The sequence below is a fragment of the Pan paniscus genome, chromosome 2 (genome assembly GCF_029289425.2).
Source record: "Pan paniscus chromosome 2, NHGRI_mPanPan1-v2.0_pri, whole genome shotgun sequence".
NCBI lineage: Eukaryota > Metazoa > Chordata > Mammalia > Primates > Hominidae > Pan > Pan paniscus.
Window position 1 is genome coordinate 130,120,418 of NC_085926.1, and position 12,535 is coordinate 130,132,952.

At 39.9% G+C, this 12,535-nt stretch overlaps 1 protein-coding gene and 1 pseudogene across 2 annotated transcripts in view; one reads left to right on the forward strand and one right to left on the reverse strand.

Annotated features, from left to right (window-relative positions):
* CPNE4 (copine 4) overlaps positions 1 to 12,535 on the reverse strand; it is a 746,304-nt gene that overhangs the window by 628,018 nt on the left and 105,751 nt on the right. The gene's annotated exons all lie outside the window — the stretch shown is intronic.
* Positions 6,137 to 9,825, forward strand: LOC100980020 (26S proteasome regulatory subunit 7-like; annotated as a pseudogene).

The window sequence follows — 12,535 nt, forward strand, 5'->3', positions numbered from 1 at the left end:
CTCCACTGAAAGAAGAATTCAGAATTCATTATCTGTAGAAACAATGCTGTACTTGGTGCCTAGATTTTATTAAAATAGTGTTGAGATGCTGAACTTTAGGCACATCAAAGGTTAAGAAGACATTTCTGGGCATTTCACCATCACTCCCAAGAAAACTCATTTCAAGTAGAAGGAGACTTTGAGTAACAAGCAAATGACCTCCAAATAAAAACCCTTAGGGCACAATGTGTTCAGGGAGGGGAGGAGGACACATTCAGATCCTCTAAGTGAGAAAGAAAGCAAAATGGGAATAAAGTGAGAAAAATCATTCCCTAATCATTTGGTGGCTGGTTTTGTTTTTTGTTTTTGTTTTTGATTTTGTTTTTGTTTTTTTCTGTCCCCTCTGAGCCATGGAAGATACTGGAGTTAACAAAAATTTTATAAACTAAAGAAAGCAACTTTATAATCTAAAAGAAAGCAACTTTCCCTCCTGTCTTTTGAATTCTTATTCCTGAAAGAATGGATAATGAATCAGGAGATGAGCAAAAATGTATCTTTTACAAAGCTCTAGTCTTCCAAAAGTCTCTAAACTCAAACGAAACCTTCTTAAAGTAGTTTTGTAAAAGCTCAAGGTATGCCATTTCCAGAAAGTTGCAGATGAGCACCATCTACTGGGCATTACCCAAATTCTGTCACACATTGAGCAATGAAATTCAGGAATTGGACAATGACCTCTTGGCATATGAAAGAATTAAAAGAGGGCTAGGGCTTAGGGCAGGGATCTAATCGGGGAGGATGTGCTGTCTAAGCCTCCCTCCCTCCTCCTTTCCTCGCCTTCAGGTAGATGGAAAGAAAGGTTCAGTCATCTGAGAGAATATCCGATTGTCCTTGAAATTTTTTTCCCTATTGACAAAGCAAGGCATGAATGAATATTCAGTCTGATTAGATCTTCCACTTGACAATGACTGTCATTACCTGGCTAACAAAATAATATACATCCATGTATGTGAAACCACAATGGCTGATGTTTCAAATTCTTAATACATTATAATCTGGTTGGATTGAGTGGCTAACAATGCCACAATCCTATGAGGTAAACAAAACATTCATCTCTGGATTTCCTCACCTCAGATCTAAGCATCTCCTGTCCATGCAGTACTGAAGATTTTGCACCATCACTTCTGTTTTTCTCATAAATTCTTTATGAGGCTATTAGTCTCTAGGGTGCTCTTCTGAAACCAGAAGGAAATTTGGCTCACACACACACACACAAAAAGTTGCCATATAAAGGCAACTGCAAAATATAGTGGGAAGTTGGTGGAGGATGGAGTTTCACTGAGAATGGGACAGCAACATGATGGAAAGAACATGAACTTGAATTTCAGTTCTACCACTTACTAGAAAGATGCCTTTGAACAAGTCTCAATTTCTGAATCTTCATTTGTTGCTCTGTAAAATGGGGTCATATTATCTCACAAAGTTGTTACAATAATTAAAATGAGATCTTGTTTTCTAAGTCACCTGACATATATTAAGTGTGAAATCATTTTTCTTTCTCATTTTCTTTTTTATAACGCTCTCATAAATAGTAGGTGTAAGAGTTCTTCCCAGGATGTCTCATCAGAATTCAGAGAGTTACCTTTGCTGTTCCTTCCAGGAAGATCTGCAGTGTATTATTGCAGAGTCAGCTCGTAAAGTATGCATGAACTCTCTCTAAACTGGTGTTTTTAGCCAAGAAACAAACCACTTCATTGTAGGTGCCTGTGAATCAAAAGGGAAGGTTTCCATAGTACTTTTGCCTGTGCCAAATCTATACATCTGCATTTTTCAAGGGAAATTGCTGAAAAGATATTAAGAGAAAAACTTCCCTATACAGATATGTCTGAAATCCCCAAATGCCACCCTAACAAAATCAATATTTTTATGACATTGACAAAAGTTTAAAAAGAGAGTTTTCTTTCTCCCGCAGCTTCCTTGATTCATGAATTGAAGCATCAAAGAACTTAAACCAGAAAATACCCCAAACTGTTGTTGTCACATTGATTCATGGTTGGTTAGATAAAACAAATAATCTTAGCTTTTAGTATCAACATGTCGAAATTTCAATAGCAGTGAAATATTGTCCATTGTTCATTCATTTATTGATTCATAAAATACATATTGAATGCCTAACTTGGGCCAGGCAGTGTTCCAGGTGCTGGGAATAAAACAATGAATAGACAGGCAAATCATTCCTGCATTAATGGAGTTTAACAGTCTAGTGAGGAAAGAGATAATAAACATGTAAATGAATAAATAAATGGTATAATTTCAGAGAATAAATACTATGAGAAAATATAACAAGATAATGCAGTTCCCTGGAAGTCAGCACTCAGACATTCTGAGACAATATTGCTTGAGCAGAAAGCTGAAGAACAAAATAGAGCCATAAAAAAATTAGAAGATAAAGCGGTCAGCCAATTGGAACAGCAAATGCCAAGGCCATAAGGCAGGAGCCAGGTAAGCATGTTTAGGGGCAAAAAGAAGGCTACTATACCTGGGCAATAAGGTCAGAGAGGAGGTGGGCTGTGCATCTCAAACCTGATTGTGAATAAAAATCACCTGGAGATCTTGTTAAAATGCAGAATCTAATGGGGGTGGGATGCTGAGATTCTACATTTCTAAAAAGCTACCAGGTGATGCTGACACTGCTAGTTCATAGAGCTCACTTTGAGTAGCAAGGACATAGGGCCTTGCACACCATGGGAAAATGAGTTTCCTGCGAGTTGAAATAGAAGGCCACACTTATCTGATGCCTTTACACCTAGAAAGCCCTTCTCAGTTACACAAAGGTCTCATTACCCTTTGGCATTTCCACACACCCACTACAAAACTAAGTACTTGATAAATGCACCATAAATGCCTGCATTCAATGATAAGGCTAATGATCTAGATCCTGCTTTGTGGTTTGCCTAGTATTGGAAAGAGCAGCAAAAATAATGATGTAATGGGGTGAAGCAAAAAGTGGTGAGTGAATGGAAAGACTTTAGATGGGCTTTGAATCATATTTCTGGGTTCAAATTCTACATTACCATCTACAAGTTCTTTGGCAAATTGTTCAACTTCTCTGAGCCTTTATTTTCTCATTTAAAAATAGAAATAATATCCACTTCATCAGGGAGATGTGAAAATCACATGCAATAGTAAAGTGGAAGTTTCTTGCAATAGTAGATGCTCCATAAATGTTTATTCTCTTTTTCTCTTCTTTCCAAGGTCCACCTGACTGTCAACACGATGACATTTGTATCAAATAGCATCATGAATCTGTGAATTTTGTAGAGCACAACTGATTTCCAAATTAGGAATTCAGGGCCCACATCCATGTGAAGCAACTGATTATTCCTATAGCACTTGCTTATTGCTGCTTTAAAGAAAACCTAGATTCTAGCCCTTATTCTAAACTAACCTGCTGGACAATCTTTGGTAAGTCCCTTGTCCATCTATGGACCTTAGTTCATCTGTTAAATGAAAGAGTTGGAGTAGACGGTCCTGCCCAACCTTGGCATCTTCTGACTGTGATTACCTTGGTGAGAGTTCTGAAAGTGGACTTGTTTTCCAGAAAACACAGCAGAAGCCTTGTAGCTGAGATATTTGGGTGATGAGATTCAAATTCATGAAGAAGACAGGATGAAACCCTTGTATATTAACCTTGGCCAGCAAATATCCTCATTCCTTTCTCTCCAATCCCATTATTCCAGGGACTAGAGTGCCAGAAATATTATCTTATTCTCACTGGATCTTTCATATTTTTAAAAGCAACTGACATCACAGGAAAAACTTGAGAACAAGACTTAATGGAATCAAATGTGCACTTCTCTGTTATTTTACTTTGTCACATAATAATGTTATAACCCTTTATTTTCAAAAATATCTTTGAGATGAAAACAAATCTATAAAATTGCTAGTATTTTTAAAACTTGAAAAAGTTTAAGGAGGATGTTTATGGCTTTATATCTGTTCTGGTCTTCAACCATCTACTCCTCCAATCCTCCCTCACCCCAGTTTAGGGTTTTTTAAGGTTTTTGTTTGTCTGCTTGGTTTTTATTATTGTTTTTACAATTAAATTAAATAAAAATTAAAATAACTCCAACAGCAAATATCTTCAGATGCTAGAGGATTACAACTCCTGAGAGGCTTAGGTTGAAAAAGGAACTAATGCATCTTGTCTAAAGGTGTATATTTGAGATAAATCGTTTTCCAATGAATACTTAGAAATAAGCAGAGATTATTTCTTAAAAGGTCAGGTGCTTCATCTCAACAGAATGTTTTTCCACCTCTTTCAGAGGAGACCACCTACTTTCAGATATATCAACAAAAGTGCCCCTTCCCTTAGACCTAGCCAAAATGAAGAATCTCTTTATAGCTTTATTTACTCTCTGCCTTTGAGAGTTTTGCTGTTTGCCTTCTTTATCCTGATGCTTTGAAGGCTTGGAGTATTGAATAAATGGAGAAAAGATCTAAGAACCAAGTAATGGAGACACACAGTTCAGTTTCAGAGAGCTCACGGCAACCACAGAACACACGATGATTAAGAGATTAAATTATGTGTACCAAAGGTAGACCCTAAATCCTCCAAATTATATATGTTTCCCAGATCCATGGGTCTACAGAGCTGGCAAAGGAGCAGGTGCTGCTTACCCAAAACATTGGCTCCTTTAGCATCATCTGTGCTCTTTCCCAGCCAAGGGCACCTATAATTACCTCCCATAAGCTGAACTCTCAACCCTGCCTCGCTCCACACATACCCACTGCTGAAAATTGTATTGGCAATTAATTTGTCAGGAAAATGCTAGGGGATGTGAACACTGGTAATTTTATACCATAGATATTCAAATTAAACCTCGAGCCTGAGTATTTTCAGTGTCAAATTGTAGCATAGTTGCAGAAAAAGAGAGAAACACAAACTTCCTCCTGCTATCTCCTGACTAGAGGTGAAAAAGAATGTTCCATGTGGATGTGATAACCTTGGCTCCATCTCTAGGGTTGACTTGGGAACATGAACAACAAAACACACTAATTATGGGTGATACCTTTTGTGCTCCTCTTTGAGTGAAAGGAGATGGGGTGGGTGGTTGTTCTGTATCATTCCTCAAGTGACAAGAATCATTTTAAAGACCAGTAGCGTCAGATACCAATAACTTGTAGAAGCCCACTCCAATTCTGCACCTGATTTTCGTGAGATTACTGTGAGAGTACTGTGTTTATAGACCCTTGGTCAATTGACAGCCATGAAAATAGCATAGGACAAAAGAGCACCAGCATAACACCAAACAGAAAGTCCCCCAAACTATCTCATGTACACAAGGAAAGCCTCTGGAACACTGGAGCTGAATCAAAACAAAGAGCTTAAAGCTTCAGATTCTCCTGGGACTATTGTTTTAAAGATTCATTTTGTTAATTATTTTGAAAGAAGAAAGAAAACTAACATTGACAGCCTACTTCAAGTCAAAAATTGTGCATACATTACATCATTTAATCTTTATATCACACTCATTAGGACCCAGGTGCAGTGGGTCATGCCTATAATCAAAATGATCTGGGAGGCTGAGGCAAGAGGACAACTTGAGACCAGGAATTTGAGACCAGCCTGGGCAACATAGCAATACCCTCATCTGTAATATATACATATATATACATATACATATATATATATATATATATATATATATATATATATATATAAACTTAGCTGGGCATGGTGGTACATGCCTGTACTCCCAGCAACTCAGCAGGCTGAGATGGGAGGATTGCTTGAGCCCAAGAGTTGGAGATAGAAGTAAGCTATGATCAGGCCTTTGCCCTCGAGCCTGGTGACAGAGCGAGATCATATTTTATATATATATATATATATATATATATATATATATATATATATGTATGAAGATGCCTGCTAGCTACTCCCACAGAGAAGAAACAAATGTGAGTAAACACTGGCTCTTCAAGTGGATATTCTAAGAGAACACATTGTGATTCACTAAAGAGGCAATGGGACCCACAGAGAACAAAGAAGAACAAAGTGAATGATTACAGCCACTGGGGATCCACAATGTCCCCACAAACCCTTTGCAATCCTGGGCACAGGAGAACTCCCCCGACCCATCCGGGCCTGCAGACCAACAAGAAGAACCATCTGGAGTCCATGCAGAGACATCTCTCAAGCCCACATGGAACACCACAAGCACTGGATCCCAGAGCAGTCTGACCCCAGCTGTCAATGTGCTGCCAACAAGGGAAGACAGGCAAGACAGGCTCTTTTGCAAGCCCCTAGGATAGCTGCTACAGCCACAGTACTGAGGAGCAGACCAACTGCAGACCCCACCTCTGCTGCTCCTCCCCAGGCAGGGACCACCAGTTGAGGCTCCCAGCACAGCTGCCCCTGCTTGGATACTGCAGAAAGTTGCAGCTCTGGGGTCCTGTGGGATGGAACTCCAAGAGATATAACTGAAAAACCCTCTGCCCTCGCCCCTGTTGCCCTCAGGTTGAGGTGGAGACAAAGAGGCTGAATGCTTTCACACATCTCCAACAAGGACACCGCTGCCCAGATATGAAGAACTGGGCAGACTGCACACCCCACAACTCCCTGCCTTTGCTTGCCACTTCTGGTACCCAGTGCAAGCACCCTGCCTCCACATGAGCATTTCAGCTGCAGTCTAGAGTCCTGAAATCCCTACCCCCACAGGCCTTCCCTCAGGTTCTTACCACCCAAGCATTCTGCCTGCCCCTGCCTGAGAGTTCATCCAGTGACCCAGGGGCCAGCCTGCCCCTCTCTATCGCAGTCAGCACCTGAATCCTGGGCTAGCCTGATCTGGCTCCAGACCCTTCAGGACTCATACATGCAGTCCAGCAGACCATCTAGGGGCCTGGAAACTGAGAAACTACCTACCCCATTCAAATTCTGCTGGCACCTGACCACTTCTCACACAAGCCCAAATGCATAGCCCCCGCCTTTACACAAAGAAGCAGTGCTATCATATCAGAGAACAGCCCTGCCATAAAGCTATTTGTATTAGGCTGAGTGATGAAGTTGCCCCAAACCACTTTAATGGAGAATCACAAAAGAGGCATTTTCTGAGGCTGTCAGACACATTGATCTAGACACAGACTACAGTGTGTGTCTGAATGAGGAGTCATCAGCCCTGGAACAGGGGCATGATAGGAAAATAGACCATGTTCCTACCTATCAAAGATGGGGAGCCAGTGCAGATCCCTCATCCCCTTGCCCCGCCCCAGAGATCTCAGTGCATTTCACCAGGAACTCCTCCCAGCCACCCTTGACAGGGCTGGTGCCCGCACTCACCATGGGGGTATTCGTGGGCAGGCCAAAGGCTCCAACTCTGCCTAGCTTTGTCTCTCCACCCCCACAGAGCAAGAAGCACAGGGCACCAAGCACTCTACTGTCCAGCCCATCACCTAAAACAACAGAGAGCACCTCACAGCAAACAGACCATGTACATACCCATCTGTTTGTGCAGCAACTGGCTCATACCTGTCAGCACCATCTACTGGCCTGTAAGTTGAATCACACGGCCCAATATAAAACTGCCCACAAAAATGCACAGGGTTATAGAAGCAAAGCCAAAAGATGTTACCCAACACACTCTACAGTACCATCCTCTAGGAAAGGGGAGAAATGGAAATATATATAGGGAAAGAAAAAAAATTCTACCAGCATGAAAATAAATACAAAAATTAGTAGCACCAAACTCTCCAGATGAGAAGGAACCAGTGTAAGGATTCTGGCACCGTGAAAAATCTGAACATTGTGACACCACCAAAGGATCACATTAGCTGTTCAGCAATGTTCCCTGACCAAAAGGGAAATTCAGAAATAATAAATAATTCAAACCATGGAGCAAGGATGCTCAACAAAAGCCAAGACAAAGTTGAAAATCAACACAAAGAAACTTCTACAGAAATCCAGGAAATGAAGAAAGAGATAAACATCTTAAAAAGAAATCAGTCAGAGCTTCTGGAATCACCTAAGGAATTTTAAAATACAACTGAAAGCTTTATCAATAGACTAGCCCAAGCAGAAGAAAGACTGTCAGAGCTTGAAGACTATTCTTTTGAACTAATCCGGTCAGACAAAAATAAAGAAAAAAATAATTTTTAAAAAAGAACAGTCTTCAGACACGACCGGAAGAAAGGAAGGTGCTATGTAATCAGTAAGGAGCAGAGGCATTTGGAACTGCTAAAATGCCAGATTACCTTGGTGCCCATCAGCGGAAGACCAAAGATGATGAGAAGGATGACAAGCCCATCCAAGTTCTGGATGAGGCGGATATTGCCTTGCTGAAAACTTATGGTCAGAGCACTTACTTTAGGCAGATCAAGCAAGTCGAAGATGGCGTTCAGCAACTTCTCCAGAAAATTAATGAGCTCACTGGTATTAAAGAATCTGACACTGGCCTGGCTCCACCAGCACTCTGGGATTTGGCTGCAGATAAGCAGACACTCCAGAGGAAACAGCCTTTACAGGTTGCCAGGTGTACAAAGATAATCAATGCTGATTCAGAGGACCCAAAATACATTGTCAATGTAAAGCAGTTTGCCAAGTTTGTGATGGACTTTAGTGATCAGGTGGCACCCACTGACATTGAAGAAGGGATGAGAGTAGGTGTGGACAGAAATAAATATCAAATTCACATTCCATTGCCTCCTAAGACTCACCCAACAGTTACCATGATGCAGGTGGAGGAAAAACCTGTCACATACAGTGATGTTGGTGACTGTAAGGAGCAGATTGAGAAATTGCGAGAAGTAGTTGAAACCCCATTACTTCATCCAGAGAGGTTTGTGAATCTTGGCATTGAGCCTCCCAAGGGCATGCTGCTCTTTAATCCACCCAGTACAGGAAGACACTCTGTGTGTGGGCAGTTGCTAATCAGACTGATGCGTGCTTCATTCGAGTTATTGGATCTGAGCTGTACAGAAATATGTCAGTGAGAGGGCTCAAATGGTTCATGAGCTCTTTGAAATGACCAGAACAAAAAAAGCCTGCCTTATCTTCTTTGATGAAATTGATGCTATTGGAGGGGCTCGGTTTGATGATGGTGCTAGAGGTGACAATGAAGTGCAGAGAACGATGTTGGAACTGATCAATCAGCTTGATGGTTTTGATCCTCGAGGCAATATTAAAGTGCTGATGGCCACTAACTGACCTGATAATTTGGATCCAGCACTGATGAGGCCAGGGAGATTAGATAGAAAAATTGAATTTAGCTTGCCTGATCTAGAGGGTCGGACCCACATCTTTAAGATTCACGCACATTCAATGAGTGTTGAAAGATATATCAGATTTGAATTGTTAGCACGACTGTGTCCAAATGGCACTGCTGCTGAGATTAGAAGTGTCTGCACAGAAGCTGGTATGTTTGCCATCAGAGCACGGCGAAAAATTGCTACTGAGAAGGATTTCTTGGAAGCTGTAAGTAAGGTCATTAAGTCTTATGCCAAATTCAGTGCTACTCCTCACTACATGACATACAACTGAACTTTGAAGGCTTTCAATTTAAAACTTTTAATTGGAAATCCTAACCTTATATAGACTTGTTAATAACCACTTCACAAAAAAAAAATGGCTTCAAAATTGAAAAAAAGAACAGTCTTCAAGAAGTATGGGATTATGTAAAGTGATTTTAAGAAGTATGGAATTATGTAATGGTATTGTGCAAATCTATGAATTATTGGCATTCCTGAGAAAGGAGAAAACAAACAACCTAGAAAACATATTTGAGGGAATAATTCAAGAAAATTCCCTAATCTTGCTACAGAGGTAGACATCCAGACATAAGAAATCAAGAGAGCACCTGCAAGATACTATACAAAATTAACATCACCGTTCTCAAAGAGCTTAAAACAGAGCTACCATTTGAACCATGATCTATATACCCAAAGGAATATAGATTATTATACCAAAAAGATACATGCACTTATATGCTCATTGCCACACTATTTACAATAGCAAAGTCATGGAATTAACATAGGTGTCCATCAATGGTGGATTGGATAAAGAAAATGTGGTACATATACACCATGGAATACTATGCAACTATAAAAAAGAACAAAATCATGTTCTTGACAGCAACAGGGATGCAGTTAGAAGCTATCATCCTAAGCAAATTAATGCAAGAGCAGAAAACCAAATACTGCATGTTCTCACTTATAAGTGGGAGCTTAACATTAGGTACACATGGGAATGATAGACACTTAGGACTACTAGAAGGGGAAGGGAGGTAGTGGGGGCAAGGCCTGAAAAACTACCTACTGGGTACTATGCTCACTACCTGGGTGACAAGACAAATTGTACTCCAAATCTCAGCATTACACTATATACCGATGAAATAAACCTGCACATGTACCCTCTGAATTGGAAATAAAAGCATATCTAATATATATGTGTCATCATCTTTTTACAGAAATTTAGGTTTATGGATTAAGTAACTATATGACTCAGCCAGTATCCATTATTTGTATAATTCAAACTCAAGTCTTCTGGGCTTCTCCTTATTCTGAAAAATTCAAATTTCTGTCAAGAACCCCTTAGGGTAGAGAGGAGGGAGGACACATGGAATGGGTTAGCATATGAAATTCTTTCATGAGGTCTTCTAATCTACCATGTGTTGATTAACTACATGATATATTTCAAACATATATACACCAAGACCTTGGAATGTTCATAAGTGCTGTTGGGACTAATGAAATCTAGATGGCTGTAAGTGTTACTGAACTCATAGCATCTTATTATTCCATATGTTTTTCCATCAGGGGATACCAAAAGTGTAATATTATCACACAGATAGATGAATATTTTTGCCATTAGGGGTCATTCTCAAGAACCACCACTGTTCACCATACAGCTTCCTGAATCTACTCTTTAACATGTAACGCAAGCTGAGCACCACAGAATTAAATTATTGTACCATGTGGCCACTTACATGACAAATGAAAGCCATCATACTTGACTTTAGGCTCAAGAGAGAAATATTTCACCTGAGCATGGTGACCATTTTGCAAATTATGACCTAAGAAATATGAGGGACTTGATTTTAAAAGTCATATTCTTAGGCATCGCCTCAGATCTATTAAGTCAAACTCTGTGGAGATGGGGCCCACAAAATCATATTTTTTAAACTCCCTAGGAAATTCTGTTACCCATAAAGTCTGAGAATCACCAGTGAAAATGGATACCATGAATAAGTACTGACTATATAATACTGCATTTAAATAAGATTCAAGGATTAGCATAAACGTACATAGGATGTAAGGCCTTGAACATAGTGGTTCTTGTCCCTGAAGAAAAGAGACTATGAACTGCTAACATGTTATTAGCCAAGCGGGACTTTTTTCCCTATACTGAGATGTGAGGATGCTCTTCCAGACCAAATTTAAGATTTTTTATAAATCCTCTCTCTCTCCTACTTCATATAGCATAGCACAAACATCATTCATTAATATTGATATAGCCTCTGTCCTTATTGTTACTGTTTGCTGCATTTCATTTCATTTGTTTTCACATTCAGATATTCATTCGTTGACATATGTTGAAAATTGAATATGAGAGTTTATCCTGGTGAGTCTGTGAAGATAACTGTTGCCATGAAAACCAAATTGTCCTTAGAAGCTGATAAGAAAATGGAAACCTCAATGTGATGAACAGTGTGGAACCTTGAATTCTCACCATCCAGGATCAGCAAGAAGCTTCCACCTTTAAGGTCAACTTCAAGTGATTGGTAGTGGCCTCCTAGGCACTGTGTGGAGAAAGATTCTGAGTCCACACCTAAGCCTAGACCAAGAGAATAGAGTAGTGGAATTGATCATGGGCAAGGTAGGCATTTGCTATTCTTCCTCTTAGAAGTTCAATATTTGCAGTGGAAATATGTTCCAGATTACATAGAATGCAAAGTCAGAATTCCAGAAATTTCTCTTTCATATCTGACATTTAATGTAAGAGAAGCAGGATCCAAAAAGGACAAATTTCCAAAGCTACATAACTACTTGACAATGAATACCAATGCTAGAACCATTTCACACCCATAAAATGTCTCACAATGTGACAAATTCCCTTTAAGCTTAGCCATATCTGTTACATAGCTTCTAGAAAGAAAGTTGAGAAAATTTCCACCATGCCAAATCAGCAGGCAGTTCTCCTGAACAGTATGTCATGATGCCGTATCCCTCTATCAAGTTGACCCCCAAACCATCAAAAAATAATCTGTAATAGTCCAACCCCAAAGGAACCAAACCAGATAATGACTGAGTTTTCTCTCTTAAGCAGAAATGCATTTCCAGAAAAGGTGGGGAGAAGGGGGTGGTTATCTGGGATAAAGTCAGCTCTGTGAAACAGGACAGACTGAGTGAATGCCACATGTTGTGATGTGCTTTCTTCCCTGGAACCTACCGAGTTGAGGGCTGGAGTATAGGCCTACAGGAGGGTGGTTATAGATTCTCCTTCCCAAATGCACTTTGAAATGCATCTTCATTGAGCCAGTAATTAAAGAAATGCATTTTTCCTGAT